The sequence below is a fragment of the Alexandromys fortis genome, unplaced genomic scaffold (genome assembly GCF_014885135.2).
Source record: "Alexandromys fortis isolate MF-2015 unplaced genomic scaffold, M_Fortis_MF-2015_v1.1 scaffold_20, whole genome shotgun sequence".
Classification (NCBI taxonomy): Eukaryota; Metazoa; Chordata; class Mammalia; order Rodentia; family Cricetidae; genus Alexandromys; species Alexandromys fortis.
Genome location: NW_026067903.1, coordinates 12,152,126 through 12,173,916, shown reverse-complemented (window position 1 = coordinate 12,173,916; position 21,791 = coordinate 12,152,126).

The window sequence follows — 21,791 nt, the reverse complement described above, 5'->3', positions numbered from 1 at the left end:
CATTCTATGAAAAATGAGGTGTATTAAAGACAGTGCTGTCAACTTTAACTCATGATTTAAAATAAATACTTATTTGATATCCTCAAAATACATAATTTCTTATTTTGTAATATTCATTTTAAAACTGTTATACATTCATATAAGCTGATTCATTTTTAATTTAAAATTTAGCTTCTGACTCTATGATACCTAGAGTTGCTCTCATTTTGATAAAATGCTCTTAGCTTCAAAGAAATTTTAAACTTCTGCCTATATACGCATTTAGACAGAGGACCTCAGATCTGCATGATGACTTACTAGGTGAAGACTGGTCTAACACTACAAGCATTAAACATTCAAATTTCATTGTAAAAGATCCATAATATTATTCACTATATTTCAAGAGTGTTTGTTCAATGTGACAAAAATAGATTTTAGAAGAATTATCACGATCCTTTAAAAGGTTTATAAACCTGCAAAATAGTATTGCAATTTAGAAAGTCAAAGATACTAATAAGATAAAATTGTTTCTTAATGTATTTCAAGTCTCAATGCATGATCCTCAAAATTTTGGGTGAAGGAAACTCAACATTCTGATGATGAGGGCTTTAACCAGTGATGAGGTAGTTCCATGCCGCAGATTGCCGAGGGAAAGGATGTAAGAAAAAAGCTGAGTTATACACTTGCCAACTTCTGCAAAACAAAGTTGAACATCAATTTTTTGCTGTGTATTTGCTGTCTCTGAACATAGTTGATAAGATATTAAGTCCCCTCTCTCTCAAGATCAAGCAAGGCAATCCCAACATCCTGATTTTAATAACTGTAGCTATTTACAAAACATAATTCTTAAACCAATAAAATAATTATAAGTTAATTTATATGATCAACATTTAAATTGCATTTCCCTCAAAAACATTATGTTTATGAAGAATAATCTTATATGCATAGGAAAGATTTATATTGTGATGAGAGATATTATTAAAAAATTTCCCACTGTTTCCAGTATATAACTTAGTAGAAGAAAGTTGGATGATGACAGTTGACAAAATAGTCTGCCACGTCATATCTGATATAGCCAATGTGAGCAGGAGGGGTCATACCTTAAGGTTTTATTATGAACATCTGATTATGAAGAATTGAAATCCACCAGAGATACATCTAATAATGTATGTATACTTTGTTTCCTGAAACAGTGAGACAGAAAAGACAAATCTCATTGAATGAAGGCATCATTTGGGCAGCTCAGTAATGTTTTCTGCCAGGTATGTGCTGCAAATCAGCACAGCAACCCTTTACTTAGCACTCCAGCGGCAGAAGCAGGAGCATCCAGGCAAGTTGAATCCATTTGGGGCTACATACAAGACCCTGTCTCAGAACAAAACAAAACATGATACAAAAGAATATTTCAGTAATATATTTAGAGGTATATATANTGAACTTTGTCCAGTTCATTTTATGAGGCCAAGGTCACCCTTTATTGTGAAAATACAACAAAAGAAGATAATTAAGGACAATTCCCTTATGAACACCTATGGAAAAATACTCAATTAGATACTTGCAAACCAAATACAAGAACACAACTAAAAGATCATCGACCATGATTTAGTAGGTGTCATTTGCAAGATGCAGGACTGGTTCAACATAAGTAAATTGTTAAATGTAAGTCACTATATAAGCAACCTAAAAGGTCAAAATGAATATCAAATCAATGGAAGAATGGATAAATAAAGAATGGAATATATACACACTAGAGTACTACTCAGTGGTAAAAAAAACAATGACATCTTAAATTTTGCATGCAAATGGATAGAAATAGAAAACACTATCCTGAGTGAGGTAACCCAGACCCAAAAAGATGAATATGGTATGTACTCAGTCATAACTGGATTCTAGCCATAAAAAGAGGACATTGAGCCTATAATCCATGATCCTAAAGATGCTAAATAAGCAGGTGAACCCGAAGAAAAACATATAGTTATCCTTGTGGATAATGAAAGTAGACAAGATTGCCAGGCAAATATTGGGAGCTCCGGTGGGGGTGGGGCGGAGGTAAGGGGAGATAGGGAGAGAAAAGTGAGAAGGGGAGGATGGGGAGATCTTGGGGGAATGGGATGGTTGGGATAAAGGAAGGGTGAATATGGGATCAGGGAAGTATATATCCTAATTAAGGGAGCCATTTTAGGGTTGGCAAGAGACTTGACTCTAGAGGGTTTCCAGGTGTCCAAGGAAATGTCTCCAGCTTGTTCCTTGGACAGCTGAGGAAAGGGAGCCTGAAATGGCCCTATCCTATAGCCAAACTGATGAATATTTTGTATATCACCATTGAACCTTCATCTTGCGATGGATAGAGATAGAGACAGAGACCCACATTGGAGCACTGGACTGAGCTCCCAAGGTCCAAATGAGGAGCAGAAGGAGGGAGAACATGAGCAAGGAAGTCAGGACCGTGAGGGGTGCGTCCACCCACTGAGACTGTAGGACTGATCTAATGGGAGCTCACCAAGGCCAGCTGGACTGGGACTGATGGAGCATGTGATCAAACTGGTCTCTCTGAACATGGCGGTCACTGAGGGCTGACAGATTCCAAGGACAATGGCACTGGATTTTGATCCTACAGCGTGTACTGGCTTTGTGGGAGCTAGTCTGTTTGGATGCTCACCTTCTTAGTCCTGGATGGATGGGGGAGAACCTTGGACTTCCCATAGGGCAGGGAACCCTGACTGCTCTATGGACTGGAGAAGGAGAGGCAGGGGCTTGGGGGAAGGGGAGGCAAATGGGAGGAGGGGAGGAGGTGGAAATTTTTAATAAAATTTTTAATAAATTAAAAAATAATTAAAAAAGAGGAAAAAAAACAAAAAATGCAATGACATCTCATAACAAAAAAAAAGGCCTTTTATAAAATCCAACCATCATTTTTGATAAAAGTTCTGGAAAGACTAGCAATACAAGTGATATACTGTAGGTGGAGTTTCCTATCTCACAATCACACTCAAATAAGCATTCTGAAGCTTATATTCATTATAAACATTTGATCAATAACTCAAGCTTATTACTAACTAATTACCTCTTACATTTTAAGTTAATTCTAATTCCTTATTTACACTCTGCCAAGTGCTGGTACTTTTATTTGCATGACAGACTCATCTCCTACCCCCTGGGTGTCTGTGTGTTGATTCTAGACTCTGCTCTTCTTGCTAGTCTTTTTGGTATAGGAAGGAAGGTACTCTGAAAGCTACCAAAATAGAAGCTTAAATAGAAATCCAACCACAAACGCTTAGATCTAATGGTTTGCTATCAGCCAACTTATCTAGGTGTGGTATTGTAATTGTGATATAAAGCATATATAAGTAACCACTCAATATCTGATATGGCTTAAGGTCCACCGTACAAAGGAAAATCATACCTGGCATTTCTTGGGTAACCAAGAACATGAAGCTAGACATCCTGAGTGTTCAAGGGTAAAAGCAAATTCTACTGAAGTAAAATACAAAACTGTTAATTCTGCTATACTCATAGTTGAGATCGATTAGAGCGTTGCTTACCCCCTTCCTAGAAGCTTCTTCCAGCAGCAGTTGGAAACTAGTTTAGAGATTTACAGATAGACCTTATGCAGAGAGTGAGATCTTATGACACTCATTCCAAAACAGGAAGTCTCCATCAGATCCCTCTTCTCAGGGCTCAGGGAATTCTGCTGAAGCCTGAGTGGGAAAAGGGAAGAGCCAGAGGGTAGGAGGACACCAGAAAACAAGATTCTGTGAGTCATGATAATTGATGTCCGGAGGGACTCATAGATAATGAGGCACCATGCATGGTTCTGCACCAGATGGGGTCCTAAGCTTAAAGGACAAGTAGGCCCAAGCCCATTTCTAAGCCAGAAGCTATCTCTAATTGAGATCCACTAGCAAATGAAAATTTGGTTATCTCCTAGGGAGTCTCATTGCAGAAACAAATTGCACTTAAGGGTAGGCTGCATGCCCAGCTGTGGGTAGCAATCAGAAAATGAACTCAATGGCATCTTTGGAAGTTCCTTTTTTCATAATGTTGTAAGGGAGCCTTTATTTTCTTTCTTTTTTAAAAAGAAATTTATTGTATTTTATTCTATTATTTATATTTTATTATATTTACTTCTGCTTTTATTTTATTTATATTTTTTCCATACTTCACCCACAGGGCTTTTGCATATATATCATGACTTTGTTATTTCTGTAGGACTCCTGCATGTTCAAACAAGTGGTCCATTATTTCTGTTTGTTTTATCCTAAATTGGTGTTTCAGTTTTTCTTTTTATCTTATTAAATGATTTAAAAACAACAACAACAATAACAAAATACAAAAAAACAATAGGCCATTTATATTGACTTGATTAGTGCTTCCTGGAATATAGAAGAGAATCCAGGCTCCTGGCCTCTTCACACACTCAGAGTTAATTGCTTCCATTGAATACAAAAACACAGTAGGTGCTTTTGTTCTTCACCTGCCTGTGATGAGCACTCTATACCTTTAAACTTCACGTTATAAAGCCTGAAATTAAGTCTCACCCTGGCCTCTTGAAACATTCTGGGAGGAGAGTATTTTCAGGTTGCTCCAGTTAACAGAATTAACAGAACCTTGCTGAGAGCCACTGAACACAACTGGGTGAGTATGAAGGCCATTACTTGAACCAAATCTGCTATAGTTATGTTACAGTTAACACATGCATTTAAATGTATGACAGAAACTGGAACTGTCAGTCAACTGAAAACTCACCCCACAGAGAATATAAGCTAACCATAGTGCTTTACCTTCTAAGGTTTGTTGCAAATTAGTATGCAGGAGGAGACAAGTGGAATTTAACCTGCCTTTCGGGATTTTACTGATGTAATTATTGTCTTTTTCCATTTTAATTATTACTCTTAGACTGGGAATTGTATAGGTGTATCCATTGTGTATCTTTAGGTAAATCATTTATGTTTTTAATAATTTGTCTTTACCTAGTACACACACACACTCTTACACACATATCTTTATTAAATAAGATATATATATTTAAATAATGCCCTTTACTAGATTAATTTATATCAAGATAATTTGAGAAAGACCTTCATATTCCTTTGAATATTTTTATTAGAATACAGGGCATACAGGGCACTCCTAGTAAGAGGTATTGGTATTTAAAAATTCAAATAACCACAATGTATCTTTAATGAGTATTGAGAGTTACAGTTATTTAGGAATATAATGATAGTTATTTAGTATGCAGTTGGAAAATCCGCCAGTTTAGTAGAGCGGTGATAGTAAGTTAATTTCTAGGGTCCATGGCCTTTCCAGCCATAAGTCGTTTGGTAGGCTTATAATACCAGGCATAAATTTCTTCCTACTGAGTCAGGTCTCAAGTTTAATAACATGACTATTGTCTTTACCCATGTTTTAAGTTCCACTACTGCATCTCTCAGAATATTCTTATAATCCCACAAAAGTATTCAATAATTACTGTTTATTTTTATGACTTTTTGGCTTGTCATAAAAGCTCATTAGAGCTTTTCCACATTGGAACATGATATTTGTAAGTGTAAGAATCTGTGCTCCAGGGCTCTAAAACTCAAACTGGGTTTAGAGTAAGCTGATTCTTAAAGAAGTAAGAAATTTGTTACAATAATTGAGAAGTCAGAGATCAGATGTCACTAACATTCTCTTTAAGAAAGGATCCTTATTGGAGAAGGACTAATGGCTCTGAATTTAAAAGTACTGAGTTGTCCTGCAGAAGACCAGGATTTGATATCCAGCACCAATGACTGGTCTAGCCTAAACCCCATGCCTGGATAGGAAGATCCTGCCTGGAACACCAGGATCAGCACACTGGATGATCTGGAGACGTAGGATAGAACCAACACCACTTGAGGAGAAAAAATAAATCACTGTAATAATGCCCAACAGTATTCTGCTATGCTCATAGTTTGGTGCCTAGCCCAGGTTTATCAGAGACACTTCATCCAGAAACTACTAGAAACAGGTGCAGACTCACAGTCAAACATTAGTTGGAGCTCGGGCAATCTTGCATAAGAGGAGGAGAAAAAATTGTAGGAGACAGAAGGGTCAAGGACACTCACAGGAGAACCCACAGAATTATCTAACCTGGGCTCATAGGAGCCCACAAAGACAGAAGTGACAACCAGGGAGCCAGCATAGACTGGCATAGGCCATCTGCGTATATGTTACAAGTGTGTAGCTTAGTCTTCTTGTGGGACTCGTAACAGTGGGAATAGAGTCAGACTCTTTTACTTCCTTTTGCAGCTCTCCTCCTCTACTGAGTCACCTTTTCCAGCCCTAATATATGGGGAGGTGCTTAGTCTTGCTGCAACTCGATATGCCATGTTTCGTTGATATTCCTGGGAGACCTGCCCTTTCCTAAATGGAAACAAAGAACAAGTGTATTTGAGAATAGTCACAGAGGGGAACTTAGGAGGCAGGACTGGGAGGAGAGGAGGAATGGAAACTGCAGCCAGAAAGTGATATAAATAATTATTTAAATCTATTTAAAACGAAACAAAGCAAACAAAAAACCTGAACCATCTGTAAATCTAGTTCCAAGGAATTGGATGCTCTCCTCGGCCCTGTGTTTGTGTCAATCACATACAGAGTACACTAGCATATTTCCAGGAAAAATTCCCATATTCATAGACTTTAAAATAATCAAAACAAAGTAAGGAAACACAAAACCAATATCATCAGTTTTACAATGTTTCATATGTACTGAAAAAAATTAATGTGGCTTCTAATAAATACAAAAAACTACTTTTAAATTATTAACATTTTAAAAATCTCTTCATATTCTAAATAAACAATATTCATGTAGTAAAAAAGTTTTGAATGATATCGATACATAAGAAACAATATTCTCTAACTGAAAATTCAAGAAAATAACATAAAATTTAAGCAAACTAATAAATGAATGAGAACTACATTTCCAGAGAACATATATGGAATTAAAAACAATTATTATTATAAAGATTGTGAAACAAATTTTAATGTTCTTTTATAACCATTTTATTAATAATAACAGAATCTGTTTGGAAATTTCCACATTACTTCCTGAGATTTCCTGAGAGATGAGAGTTAATTCCATTCACTTGAATGACTGCTAATGAATCTCCATTTCTCACAATGATTAGAATATTTTTATGCAGCTTATTTAAGAATAACCGTAAGAGTTCTCAATGGGATTAGAAATAATTAAAATGACTAAACTATTTCTATATTATATTATGATGAGTTGTTAGAAGCATCTAGAGTTTGGGGAATTTATATGAAAGGCTTGATGAGTTTTCATCAAAAAATCAGTAGTAAAGAACCTCATACAAAGATTCATTTTGCTGTTTAAATAGTTTGTGGTGTACAAAATATCACATAATGTGTTATCACCCTGTGAAATGAAGATGAGAGATTAAATATGTGCATATACTTTTGTGGAATTGTTTCCTTATATAATAAGTATATGAAGGATTAATGTGAATAATCAGGTATTAGTATCATTTTGATTTTGAATCAAAAAACAGAAATGATCTGAGTACAATGTATAAGATAATAATAAGTGTGTCACACTACAGCTTCCATGATGAGATTTTTAATTTTTCCCTTTCTTAATTATTTTTCACTTAAATTTTGTTGTATTTCATTATTTTATCTTTAAAAAGACAGGCCATGGAACTACACAGTTTCTGTATCATTAACTCAAATTCTCTTGATGTTCAATCCTAGTTTAATACAAAAATGATGAAATCAACATTGATATGATATTTACTAAAATGATAGGTCACATTCAACATTTCCCCAGTTTCTCATGAATGCTTTTGCTTCCACAATCTTATCCAGTATTCTTCTTTAAGGTGTCATGTCTTATTCTCTAATCTATTGAGAGTAACTGAGCTTTGCATTAATCTTTAATGATAAGAACTGCTATTATCCATTTAATAGCAAATATTTCAACCAAACTTTCAAAATAACTATAAATATATTCATTACAGGTTTAATATATAACAAAATATTTATAAGATATCTTTGATTAATTAATCTTACATGTATTTCTTCAAATATTAGGGGTTTTCTCATTGAAACTTCCTTTTTTATTGAAAATAGATTCTATTCTCATACAATACATCCTGACCTATGTTTGTCCTTTTTCCACTCCTCCCAGCTCCCCCTCTCACTTACCTGCTCCCTCAGATCCTCTCCCCCTTCATTTCCCTTAAGAAAACAGAAGGTCTCTATGTGACAACAACTAACCACGAAGAAAAGATACATTAAGACAAGGAAAAGCCTTTATATAATGGCTGGACAAGGAGACCCAAGAACTAAACGAGTTGCTGAGCTCCAATGTGAAGGACCCAATGGAAACTTACCATTTAGAATCTTTTTCTGCAGAAGCTTAAGCAGATGGAAGCAGATAGAGCAGATCAAAGTGGGCGTAGAGATTCATTTAAGATTGTCAAGGACTAAAATGCAGTGAATATAATCTTGCAGTGGGGATTATTAGTCATCCTAAGAGTTTGATAAATACTTGTATCTATAATAAAGTATGGCATTTATCATTTCTGTAGTAATTTTTTAAATTGATGCTTTGTTTAATAAGATCAATTAATGCAATACAGAGTCAGCAGGTTTTGTTAAGTAAATGGTACTGATGGAGATTTACTCATCATCCCAAGGATAGGAGAGCACACACAGGAACAGATGATAGCATTCAACATGTCTTCAATGGTAGCTAAGGGATTCCTATTATGTTACTGGACAGGAACAAGCTCTTTCACCTAGAATTCAACTAATTGAGGACCTGTCCACCATTCTATACCCCAACATTGTGAGTTAACACACACTCTTTGATTCCACTAGTTTGGGAATTCTTGCGTTGATCTCCAGTATCAGTGAGAACCTGAAAATACAAAGTAAGCAAATAGAACATTGGTTATTATTTTTCTCTATAAAGCATCTTTCAAAATGCCATACCTAAGAATTTCAGAGATAAGATTTAGAACTTATGATAAGAAGTAAACTATTTTAACATTCAAAAAGAAGTATCCACTACTTATTTTCTCTACAATTTGAAAATGTTTTTACATTTATGAAGTAAACAAAAATTGAGTAGAGTCATGGAAGGCTTTATTCATTCCCTAACCAGGCACAGTAAGAACTGTAAATAAATATGTGCATGATTTATATGTTTTTGCCTATAATTTTAGCATTGCTGTCAAAATTACAGACAATAAGCATATTGCTGCAAGCAAACTTCTTTAAAAGTCTCTCTAAAGTGTAATTTGGAGTTAGTTTTTACTCATTTACATTTAAGCTGCTTTTTCACTGTTTAGGATAAATCACTAGGTCTCATATATGTCACATAAATTTTCTACCAGTAAGCTACACCCTCAGATCTATTTACTTCATTTTTAAGTTATTGCTTTGTCTAATATTATCAATTAGTTCAATCCTGAATCAACAATTTTTGTTATTAAATGATACTGAGGGAGATTTGCTACTCACTTCCAGGACAGATCTTGCACAGAAACACATGATATTTTACAATGTATTCTCAAATGAGATGGATTTTTTTTTCATCCAGCAGTCCTGCTGTACCAGTTTCTCTCTGTCCACTGGGTCCCCACAGCCACTTATGAAATAACCAATCTGAGGCTTATTATCAGTTGCAATTGTTCAGCTAATGGCTTAGGTGTCTTACTGGTTAGCTCTCTCTCTTATAAATTAATCTATTTCTACTGATCTGTGTATTATCACATGACCAGGGCATAACCTCTGTTCTGGCATCTTTCGCCTTAGGCTGCTGTTGGCATCTCTCTTCTTGGACAGTTAATGGCATCTCCCTGATTCCTCTTTCTCTCTCTCCCTATCTTTGTTTAGTTTCCTGCCTAAGTGTATTCTGCCTCACCATTGGCTGAAACAGCTTTATCCATCAACCATTAAGATAAACATATAGCCAAAGCATAAGAAGGACATTCTTCATAAAGTATAACTTGGGAGTCATTAATATTTGTGTGAATCAATGAACTTAGGGACCTTCTACCACTTTATACTTGTATTCTGTGAATCCTATTTAGATTTTTTCATTGAATATGTGTCACTCTTTGTGAATGATACTGGCATCTTTTGATTCTAGTGCTCACAGACAAATCCACCATTCTCCAGAGTCTTGGAAATGTGATCCAATGTGCATTTGAAGTGTACTATTTAAGTCTAAATAGAATTACAAATACCTTTGTTCACTTGTACCTCAATGTATAATTAAATTTTCATATAGAAAAGCATAATAAATAAACCTACATGAATAGGCTTATTTCTCTTGGGAATGATTCACAACAGATCGTGAAAATTAATTTGCATAATATTGCATAAATATTTATCAATATTTTCTTGAATAGTAAAATAATACTTCTTTCAAATAAATCTGTAGTTAAAAGATACAAAACTAAAACATGAACTATTCCAGAAGGTGGCATTCATGTCTGTACTTCAGATTTGCCTGAATGTAAACATAATTGCTGTCAATGTTGCTGATACATTCTGGAGATGTGCTCTAAAGTTATTTTTACCTGATCTTCCATAACCTTTGCTATGGGTGTTATTCAAGTTGGACTCTTATATTGTCATGTGAGTTATCCATGTTGGAGTGCTCCTTGTTTAATTGTGGAGAGTTGGATTGACCTTGAATGATTGACTGCAATGTTTCTGTCCTACCTTCATACATTTTCTCTACTGACCATGGCCTGGGCCCATGAACTGTTTAGAACTTGTCCTTCTTTTGATATTTGCTCTGTCTCTATCAGTCAGGACTCTCCAGAAGAACAGAATCATAAGCCTATGTAAAATTAAAATTTCTCTCACACAGTTATGGAAATTAGAGACCCCTGATATACAGTAGAAAATGTAATCACTGATGACAGTCAATGAGATAAATTCTACAACATTTCCCAGGACTGGAAAGACATATAGTCCACTAGAAAGATATGAAGTGGAGATAAAGTAAAGATGAAGGAAAACTGATTAGAAAAAAAAGGAATAAAAGGGGGAGGAAAAAGAGATGGAAGGCAAAGAGGACAGATAAGGGGGGATATTATATCTCATTCTCCAGATTCTTGTTTTCTTCCCACCCTTAGAAGAACCAATGAGGGTGACTTGCACTGTGATAGACCTTTTGTAATCAGTATGATATACGTTTTAAACTCTGGCAGTAACACTAGAAATAATACTTCCCCAGATATCAAGCCACTCAAGAGTACAACAAGGGGACACATAAAATGAACCATCACAATGTATTTTTTCATGCCTAATTTTAACATATGAAAGCAGAACCGGACTAGAAAAACAGTTGTTGGGAGAGTGAGAATGAAATGTGGAACACCATTGTTCCATTTTCTTATAACATTATGCTAATGAAATAATTCTTCAAGAAAACTAAAAAAACAATGTAAAATTATTAGTCTTAATACTTTCAACTTAATTTTCCACAGAGTCAGAGACTCCAGAACTCTAATAATTTTTGAGTCTAGACATAAAGACCTTGAAAGGAAGAGTCCTCTATTTCTTGAGGGAATGCTTGCTTTTGATCAGGGGGAAGTTCCCTGTATATCTTAAAGTAAAGGTTCCATTGATCTACTGTGGGAGCAGCTGTATTAGGAATCTTGAGTACTACAAAAAAAAAGAGTTCTTATTTGTTAACTAGAAATATAAGCACATAATGAAACACCCCATATATGTAGAACATCAGCTGGGTTCCCATGGTGACCAGGTGAGTTTTGGTACCACTCAGGTGCTATTTTTAATTGCAAATCTTATTAGAAAGGGGATTATTTCAGAAGGTTTGTATAGGAATCAAAGTATACTAATACAGCTATGCCAGAAGATAATGGAATCACATTGCTTTTTAGGAATTCCACTACAATAAATACCTGCTCACAGGGCTTTTACTTCATATGTGATCCACAAACAGAAGTTGTAAAGGTTACTACACATAACCCAACCTTGGAAGAAAATTAGTGAATATTCTCAAGAAAGTATCTACAAACATACTCTCTACCAGTAGGTAATAATTCTATGTCACAACAAGGATGTGTTTATGCATATTCAAAACCTAATTGCTACCAAGAAAACAGATTTTGAACAAGAGTTTTATTCAGTTTTTCAGCTGTGACAGCATCTAGCTTTGGACTTGCTGACCCTGCTTCCTCATCATTTTCATGTCAACCTTAAGTTAAACCTGGCAATTCTCTATAAGCAAAATCTAGATAATTAAAATGAATCCATCATTACACTGCTGTTAGCAATTGCCCTGATCTACTCAAAGCTATCTTGAAACTAAGAGATGCCAAGCATTTAGACATTATAGCTGGCTTGTTTTGAATAACTGTCAATCTTGCCTACACCTGCATATCATTGACCTTGTATACTTAGAATTGTAAATTTTTCTTTATGGGGTTAGCACATGATTTGGGCAGGAACGCACACACCAGGCGCCACTTTTCACTTATTCTTTAAATAGGCACCACTATAATTGCTGAATGAGAAATACAAATGTAGCCTCCTTTCGGGGTTGGAAACAACTGTCTACCAATCTCCCCCAAACCATAAATATATCTGTTCAGGATATTGCTAGAACACTATTTCCAGTATGTTTATTACCTGTGTACATCTTCCTTTAGGCACGTTTTGACAACCTTTTGTCTCCTTAACAGACTGCATCATCAGTTATGCTTATATAGTCTGTAGTTTTCAAAGGTAGTTTGTGTCTTTCTCCAGAGTTAAATCTAGGTTTGTTTACTTACCAGGGAGATATTTAATCAGGTTCCCTTGTAAGCATTTCAAAGGATTAGAGTAGCTTTAGCTCAGGTGTCTCACTGGGTTGAAGACTCTTAGCATCCATCTGTTTTTTTCTCAACCACGCAATCGGGTTTGGGCCATAGAAACAAAGCAAATGTGAGGTGCAGGCTACCTAAGAGTTTAGCCAAGTCCTTCTGCTCTGACTTAAGAATCTCATGACACTAACTTTAAGGTCCAAATGGTCTGTAGTTCCTTTAACAAAATGAAACTGTATGACTCTAGAAAGTGGCAGGCATGAGATAACTTTTAAAGAAAAGATGTCCCCCAGGGATAAGATGACCACAAGAATGGGGAAATGCTGAAGAATGAACTCCGAAAATAAGACAAAGTATTCATAAGTCTAATTGCTACAACTTTTATTTTTAGTGTTAACTGTAATTAGCTATGAAATTTTTTTCTCATTCCTGAGGCAAACCAGAACTCTGTGTCCCTGTCTACCAATGTCCTCCTTGTCAGGTCACTGTGTTGTCTATTGTTGTGCTGGCCACAGCAGCCAACTCATATGAATCTGTAACAGTCTTAATCATTTGCTTATAACCAGAGTAGAGTTTTCTTACTTTTAATTTATGACATCAATAAAACCTTGTAAGATATGATGGATTTTTAAAGGTATTTATTTTGATGAAAACACATTCTATGACATGAACATTAAATTTTCAAAGTTAGTGATATCTGGAATTTCAGATAAAGATTAGAAATGTGTTCATTTTTCACACATTCAATTCAAAAATTTAAAATTCTATGTTAAATATCTTTCTAGAATTTTTACAAAATATATTAGTTTGGACTAAAAACAACAAACTGTATTGAATACATGTTCAGACAAAAAATAAGTAACTAAAACTAAAGTACTCTGTATTGTTAATTTCAACCATCTACCTGTGAATCCAGGTTAACAAAGACTGTATGAGATCAATGAGTATATTTACAGTGGTTACCATAAGATAGGTCAGGAATATTTCATTATTAAACATAGATTTGAAAATATTAGATATCTTAGGAAAGCAATAGGTATCTATGCAGCTATGTTCAAAATATAAATGTTGTAAATAAATGTACCCAGCAAAAGGTATAACATAATATTTGGTGTACATACACAAATTTTATTGCAGGTAGATTTCAAATACATAATGCTTTTATCTACAAAATTACAAGTGTCTTAAAGAAGAGGAAATAAAACAGAAATGAAACATATGATAATATAAAATAATTAGATGTGTAAGAGCTGCACTTACTTCCTAGCATGTGCCATCAGATCAATACGCAGACAGGTGTGTCTTATTAGGAGAAACAACTACGGTGAGATAAAACATCACTGGACAATAACAAGAACAGACATAATGTGTTGACCTTCACATTCTAATTCATAATTGACTTGATTGTTCCAATATCTCATGTAATCCTCATGCACTCTTGCTCCTGAGTTCCTTAATTTCTATTAGCAGATGAGAGAATATACATATCAAACTGAACAAAGCCCACATACAAAGATTTCACTTGATTCTGTTTGTGTATTTGAAACATGTCTTGCTCCAAACTATGGCTATGATCAAACTCTAGCTCCTCTGAATCAATTGTTTATTAAGAACAGCTGAGAGGAATGTAGGGGCCAAGAATTGCAGGCCCATTCCTACATTGTCCTGCGGTCAAACAATTCTGAGTGACCTACAAGGCACAATTTGTACCTTCCACACGGGAGGTGGTCACCTGGCTCTTTAATAGCATATCTGAGGCCATTTTAACAAGTGGTCAGGATATCCTCATGGTTTTCTGCTCCTTCTATTATATACTAGGAGATCACCTAGGAAAGGGGTGTTTTCAGTCTACATAATGAAACAGGCATAGGCATGATAAAATAGGTACAGACAAGAAGTGACTTAAGTCATTCCCCAACTTTACCTAAGAAGCAATGGTAATTAAGTTTGTTACCCTCCCCTCGGTTTACAATGATATAAAAGCTGTTTGCTAAGTAATGTGGGTGATTTCCGGATTTGAATGATCACTGAATCTCCTTCCCAATACTGTTGTGTAAATTGTGCCTTATTTATTCCCACATTTCCACTCTGGCACAAGAAATGATTAATGTCAGAGCTGGACCCTGACAAAGAATTATGATTGTGTTTATTTTTTTTTATGAATGAATTTTCTCATGAATATGATTTGCATGTATACAGCTGTCTAACTTAAATATTTTAGATTAATTCTAATTTTTAAAGAAAACATTCTAAAAAAATGTCATAGTAAATTGTACATGAAACAATTTATTACTTTATTTATATTGTGTTTTTTATTTCAGATTATAACCCTATTCTTTATGATATTAAATTCACATCATAAAAGCAATTTAATTTATAAATTTTATGAAATAAATGAATAAAAACTGAATGAATAATTTATCAAAAATTTTATTAAATATATAATCGTTTAGCTCTTCTTCAGAATTGGAATATTTTTAAATTTGTTGAAATTACTCAAAATTGCTTTTAAATTTATTTTTTTATTTTATTTTATGAGTATGAATGTTTTATTTGCGCAATCTAGGTTTACAACATATATACTGCACGTGCAGAAGACAGAAGGCATCAGATCCCCTAGAACTGGACTTATAGATGATGTGGATTCTGAAAAGTAAATATTGGTAGCCATCAAGACCATGAAGTACTATTGAACACAGTGCCATCTCTCCAGCTGCTTTTTAAAATTATATATATGAAACACATGCACATATATAACCAAGAAAAAACAGCCTGCTTTTCAGATTTTAGATCAGTATCAATTTACAACAATCTTAAGTTTATAATTAATTCTATCTCTATCTTGATTTTGTCCAGAGTCAAAATACAGCTTCACTATGCTTGTCATTTGTTATTGTTATGAATGTATTTCAAAATAATGTTAATAGAAATAAGATTTCAGAAATTGTTGCATGACTTCTTATTATTTTAATGAGGAAGATTATCACCATGATGTGCCATGGCATGATAAGCTCCTGATGACAGGGGGCAGAGACTCAGAAAATGAGACCAGGGACTGTACATCATTTCCTAGAGCTGTCTCCTCCTGAACTATTTCCTTCCTGTAGGTTCCAAGTTAATTCCAAAGTTTCCAGAAGAACCATCACATTATGGATTCATCCATTGACCCACTGATGATATCAGAACCCTCTGAGTTTACAAAAGACTCACCTTTGAGCACTTCATGTTATAAGCTTTTGCAGGACATTTCATATCTACACAATAAAAGCCTCACCCTTCCAAAGTCAAAATCTAAAATGCTATAATATCCAAAGTCAAAATGCTATAATATAATATAATAAAAGCTGTGAGTACTGACCAATTGTCAATACCACAGGTGGGAAATCTTTAGATGAGTACATGAATTTACAAGTTCATTAAAAATACCTTAGCAAAGCTACTCAAAGATATGGCTATAAGGGATAACATAAATAAATTTGTTAAGGAGTGGGTTTCATTCTTAAGATTTCCTATTATGTACATGAAAGTATTTCAATCTTTGAAGTCTGAATACAGGTCTTTATATTAAAATTGCTCAATTAGAAGTTGAAAACATTTATTTCAGAACTTCAAAATTAATACATGGACTGTTCTTTGCTTGGGATATGGGCAAAAATCCTGAGATAATAATTTTCTATCACTTTACTTAGGTGTCAGCCAAACTGTAACTTCTTCATTTTGGGTTTTTTTTTTGAGGAACTTTTAGCATTAGCAGAGGGTTATTAAAAAAAAAAGTTCAAAAATTAAGATAAAATTATTGTAACTTAAAATGGTTCACAACAGTAGAAAATACTGAAGCTAGAACCAACCTATATATTAATATTAAATTATTATCAACTTTTGTGATGCATTCTCTGAGCAAAATTCATTTGAAATAAAAAGCTATTTTTAAAAGATACAAAATAATAAATTTTGTCAGCTTAAGAGATGAAAATACTTTCATACTTTTATATAAAAATATTACGTAGGCCAGGCGGTGGTGGCGCATGCCTTTAATCCCAGCACTCGGGAGGCAGAGGCAGGCGGATCTCTGTGAGTTCGAGACCAGCCTGGTCTATAAGAGCTAGTTCCAGGACAGGCACCAAAGCTACAGAGAAACCCTGTCTCGGAAAACCAAAAAAAAAAAAAAAATTACTTTCAGTCATTCTATCATAGTTACCATGGTGTCCACTGGAGCAAAGTGACATGCCATGTCGAACTATACTTCTAAAGGCTAAAGCCAAGCAATGTTCTCAAAGGTGACGAGATTGCTTAGCAAATGAAAATTGCTAATGATATTGAATAAACAGGTTTATTGATGTGGGGAATTTGAGACATTATATGTGTCTTTTTCTTATAAAGGTGTTAATATTATGTCCCCCGATTCCCATTTAACAGACTTTACTACTATGCCACATGAGAGTCAGTTTCCACTTTTGAACTGGTCCTTCTTTACAGAAAGCTCATTTTTGTATCAAATAAATCTGAATGAAGACAGAGGTCTGTGACAGATAGGAGTAGAATAAAGAATTACTGCACTTCTCAGTGGGATAAGAGAAAGCTGAAAGCAAAAAAATAAAATAGCAGGGAATGTTCATTCCTCTATAGGTATTTAGTGGGTCTCCAAATACTGGTAGCAATAATTTTCAGTGTTATATAATTTGGATTCTGTTCTGCTGTAATTTTTCCTTCTCACAATTTACTGGTTTCGTTAAATATTCAATTACCTCTGCTCAGCTGTGCAAGCCACACAAGAGAAATTTATTGTTGTGAACCAAAGACTCCATTACCAACTGGGTACCATTTACTAGTGATTGTACCTCCAAATATATAAATAGAAACTACACTTTAGTTTCCAGGATTCTCAGACCTGAATAATCAAACAAAAACACTGTTTTGTCAATGGCTTATGTGTATTCCTAGCTAGCTCTTATATCTTAAATTAACCCATATCTATTTTTTCATATTTTACCATGTGGCTTGTGGTTTGTTACCTTTTGCTTCTTAGGCTGCTACATGCCATCTGCCTGACTCTACCTTCTTTCCTCCTCTGCTTGGATTTCCTGCCTTGCTATTCTGTCCTGCCCTAGGCCAAAGTAGCTTTCTTATTGATCAATGGTAGTAAATCATATTCACAGCATACAGAGGGAAACACCACATCATCTCCATTTTTCTGTCCATATAAAAGGAAGATTCTAATTTTAACATAGTAAAATTACATATAACAAACAGGTATCAAGCACGAATTACAGTTGCAATATTTAGTCTACTTGTATTTGGCAAAATTAAAGAAAATACTCTATCATCTATCTTATCCTTGTAAGTCTAAAGTTTTATGTCTAATTTATCATTTATCATAGCTGAGGAAAACTATAACTATCTGTTTTCAACACCATCAAAGATCCCAAAAGGATATATTTTCTAAGTAAATAGGAAGTGCTTTAAAAGTAACTCCATAAACTCTAGAATTGACAGAGACATTTCACTGCTTGGACAATCATCTAAAGTTCTGCTGTAATATTGGGACATCCATTTTCAGTATATAAGCCCATTGTTTCTGGCAGACTTTTCCATGAAGCAGGATATTTGAACGCAAAGAAAGCCAGTGCAGAAATCATAATCCCAGAGAGCCTAGACAACAATGAGGACCCTTAGAGAGACATACATAGATCTGGTCTACACAGGAAGTAGAAAAAGACAAGATTTGAGTAAAACCCAGAATAGTCAAAACAATCCTCTACAATAAAAGAACTGGAGGCATCACAATCCTTGACTTTAAACTCTACTACAGAACCACATGATTGAAAAAAAGACTGATATTGGCATCAAAACAGACAGGGGGATCAATAGAACCGAATCAAAGACCCCGATATTAATCCACACACCTTTGAACACCTGAGTTTTGACAAAGAAGCAAAAAATATCAAATGGAAAAAAGAAAGTATATTAAACAAATGGTGCTGGCATAACTGGGTATCAACATGTATAAAAACAAAAATAGATATCTATCACCATGCACAAAATTCAAGTCCAAATGGATCAAACATGTCAACATAAAGCCAGCCACATTGAACCTCATAGAAAAGGAAATGGGAAGTAAACACATTGGCAAAGGAGACCACTTCCTAAATATAACTCCAGCAGCACAGACACTGAGAGAAACAATTAATAAATGGGACCTCCTGAAACTGAGAAGCTTCTGTAAGCCAAGTATTCAGTCAACAAGAGAAAGCAACAACCTACATAATGGGAAAAGATCTTCACTAACCCCATATCAGACAGAGGTCTGATCTCCAAAATATATAAAGAAAAAAAAAAAAAAAAAAAAAAACAAACAATCCAATAAAAAAAAAAAGTAGAGTACATACCTAAACAGAGAACTCTCAACAGAGGAATCTAAAATGGCTGAAAGACACTTAAGGAAATGTTCAACATCCTTAGTCATCAGAGAAATGCCAATCAAAACAACTCTGAGATTCCATCTTACACCTGTAAGAATGGCCAAGATCAAAAACACTGATGACAACTTATGCTGGAGAGGTTGTGGGTTAAAGGGAACACTTCTTCATTGTTGGTGGGAAAGTAAGCTGGTACAGTCCCTTTGGATATCAGTGTGGAGATTTCTCAGAATACTAGGAATCAACCTTCCTCATGATTCAGCAATACCTCTTTTGGGTATATATCCAAAGGATGCTCAATCATGCACATGGACATGTGCTCAACTATGTTCATAGCAGGATTGTTTGTCATAACCACAACCTGGTAGCACAACTTTAAAAAAAAAGCTTTATATTTTGACAGTTCATGTTAAAAATGTACGTAAATAAAGCAGGATGAATATATTCCTACATCATTAAATTAAACTCGTGAAAGATTATTTCCTACATTCTAATATCGAACGATTTACCAGTAAATATTCAATAAAAAGTAATAGTGTGACCATCTGGAAAAGTATTTGGAAATGAAACGAAGAAATGATTGAGTATATTTAATAAGGATTCAAGACAAATGAAACAAATGGGAACAGGAAATGTCACTGAATACATAAATGGAGAAATGAAGAAAACCCCATATTGTAGAAACTTCATCCAGCAATTGATAGAAGCAGATGCAGAGATTCACAGAAAAGCACAGTTGTAAGCTCCCAAAGTCCAGTCGAAAGGAGGGAGGAGCAATAATATGAGCAAAGTAGTCAAGACAATGATGGGGATACCCACTGAAACAGTTAACCTGAGCTAATGGGAGCTCACTGACTCTAGCATGATAGCAGGGGAAACCAGCATGGGAACAAACTAAACCCTCTGTATGTGGGTGACAGTTTTATGGTTGGGGCAGTATGTCGGGCCACTGGCTATGGGACCAGGATTTATCCCTACTGCTTGTATTGGGCTTTGTGAAGTCCAATCTCTTTAGAGGGATATTTTGCTCAGCCTACATGTAGGGGAAGGCCTTGATCCTGCTTCCCAGTGATGTGCTGGACTTTGTTGATTCCCCATGGGAAGCCTTACATTCTCTGATGACCAGATGGGAATAGGGTCATGGGAAGGTGGAGGAAGCAAGAGTAAGAGAGGGAATGGGAACTAGGATTGGTATGTAAAATCACAAAAGACTATTTTTTTAAAAAAATAATAATTAGAGAAGAAAGTGTAGCTGTGAAACAAATAGGGCAAAAACATTGGGCAAGGTTAAAGGTGAGCTGAATCAAAGGTTTTGGATATGTGCTTACATGTCATGTGTCCAATACATGAGATAGCAGTAGAGAACACATCATGTCCAAAGGTAGCTTATTGATCAACCCTTGTCCAATCAAAGTAATTATTTTTCTTCAATATTTATACTAAAATTTGCATTAAGAAGACCAAATACATTCATTTCATTTGTCTTCTTAAATATTTTTGTTTTTATATATAATGGTGCAAATATTTGTCTATAAGATTTAGGGAGAATATTGATCTTCTGATAATGATTACCTTGGAATAAAAACAGTTAAGTAAAGCAAGAGTGCTTTTGGAGCTGAGCTTGTTCAGTGATTTAACTTGATTGAACAAATTTGTCCCTTATAGGAGGCAGAACTAAAAGTGTTTGAAGTTATCTAGGCTGAAGTATTGAGACAGAAAAGATCCTAAGAATTCTATTGTGGCAAATCTGCTGTACACAGAAGTAGCTTTCAAAGCACTTCAGTGAAAAGAAGTTTCGCAGTCAAATTCAGGAAGTCCATTCTTCTCAAAGCAACCAGACAAAATTAAGGTCATGCTCTATAGAATCTGTCTATGTCTGGTCTGATTGGAGCCACCTAGACTTGCTGTTGAGAATGGGCCTCACTTCCTGATTTTTGAAGATGAGAACAAAAGACAGCAGTTCAAGGATCTTTATTTCTATTGGCGACTTTCATTCTTAGTAAATGTGTCTTTTAGAAGAATTCCCACTTTAATGTGATATAATGTGGAAAGTCATCATTCGTAGCAGAGAAGGTGAAGTTCCTTTTTTAATTCTTACCTGCATTCAAGCCTGAAGAGCCTTCCTCAGCCAAATTATCATTCTCCGCAAGTGCAACTTCCAATGTCAAGTTTTCAAGTTCACAGTCATGGGGTTTCTCTACTGTAGTGATGTTATCATTTTGTCATCTGCTCTTCATATCCCCATGGTCTCTTGTTATGTGATAATGTAGGCTTTGATCTTTATTCCTGAAACAAAGGATCATCATCTGAAATTAAAGTATTAAAAGTTAAAATTGACCTATGTTTAGAGTGAGGAGTCTAAATATCTTCACTATTGATATCTTATGACAAAATCAAAAATGTTTAATTTCATATCTGTTTACTCACTGACACCTACAAGATACGTGTCGAAGTCCCATGTCATTTTGAAAGTATAAAATGATACTAATTATAGAATTATTATTTTATTACAATTTATATTAAATAGGATTCTATTTATGTCATGGTAATTAAAATTACTCTG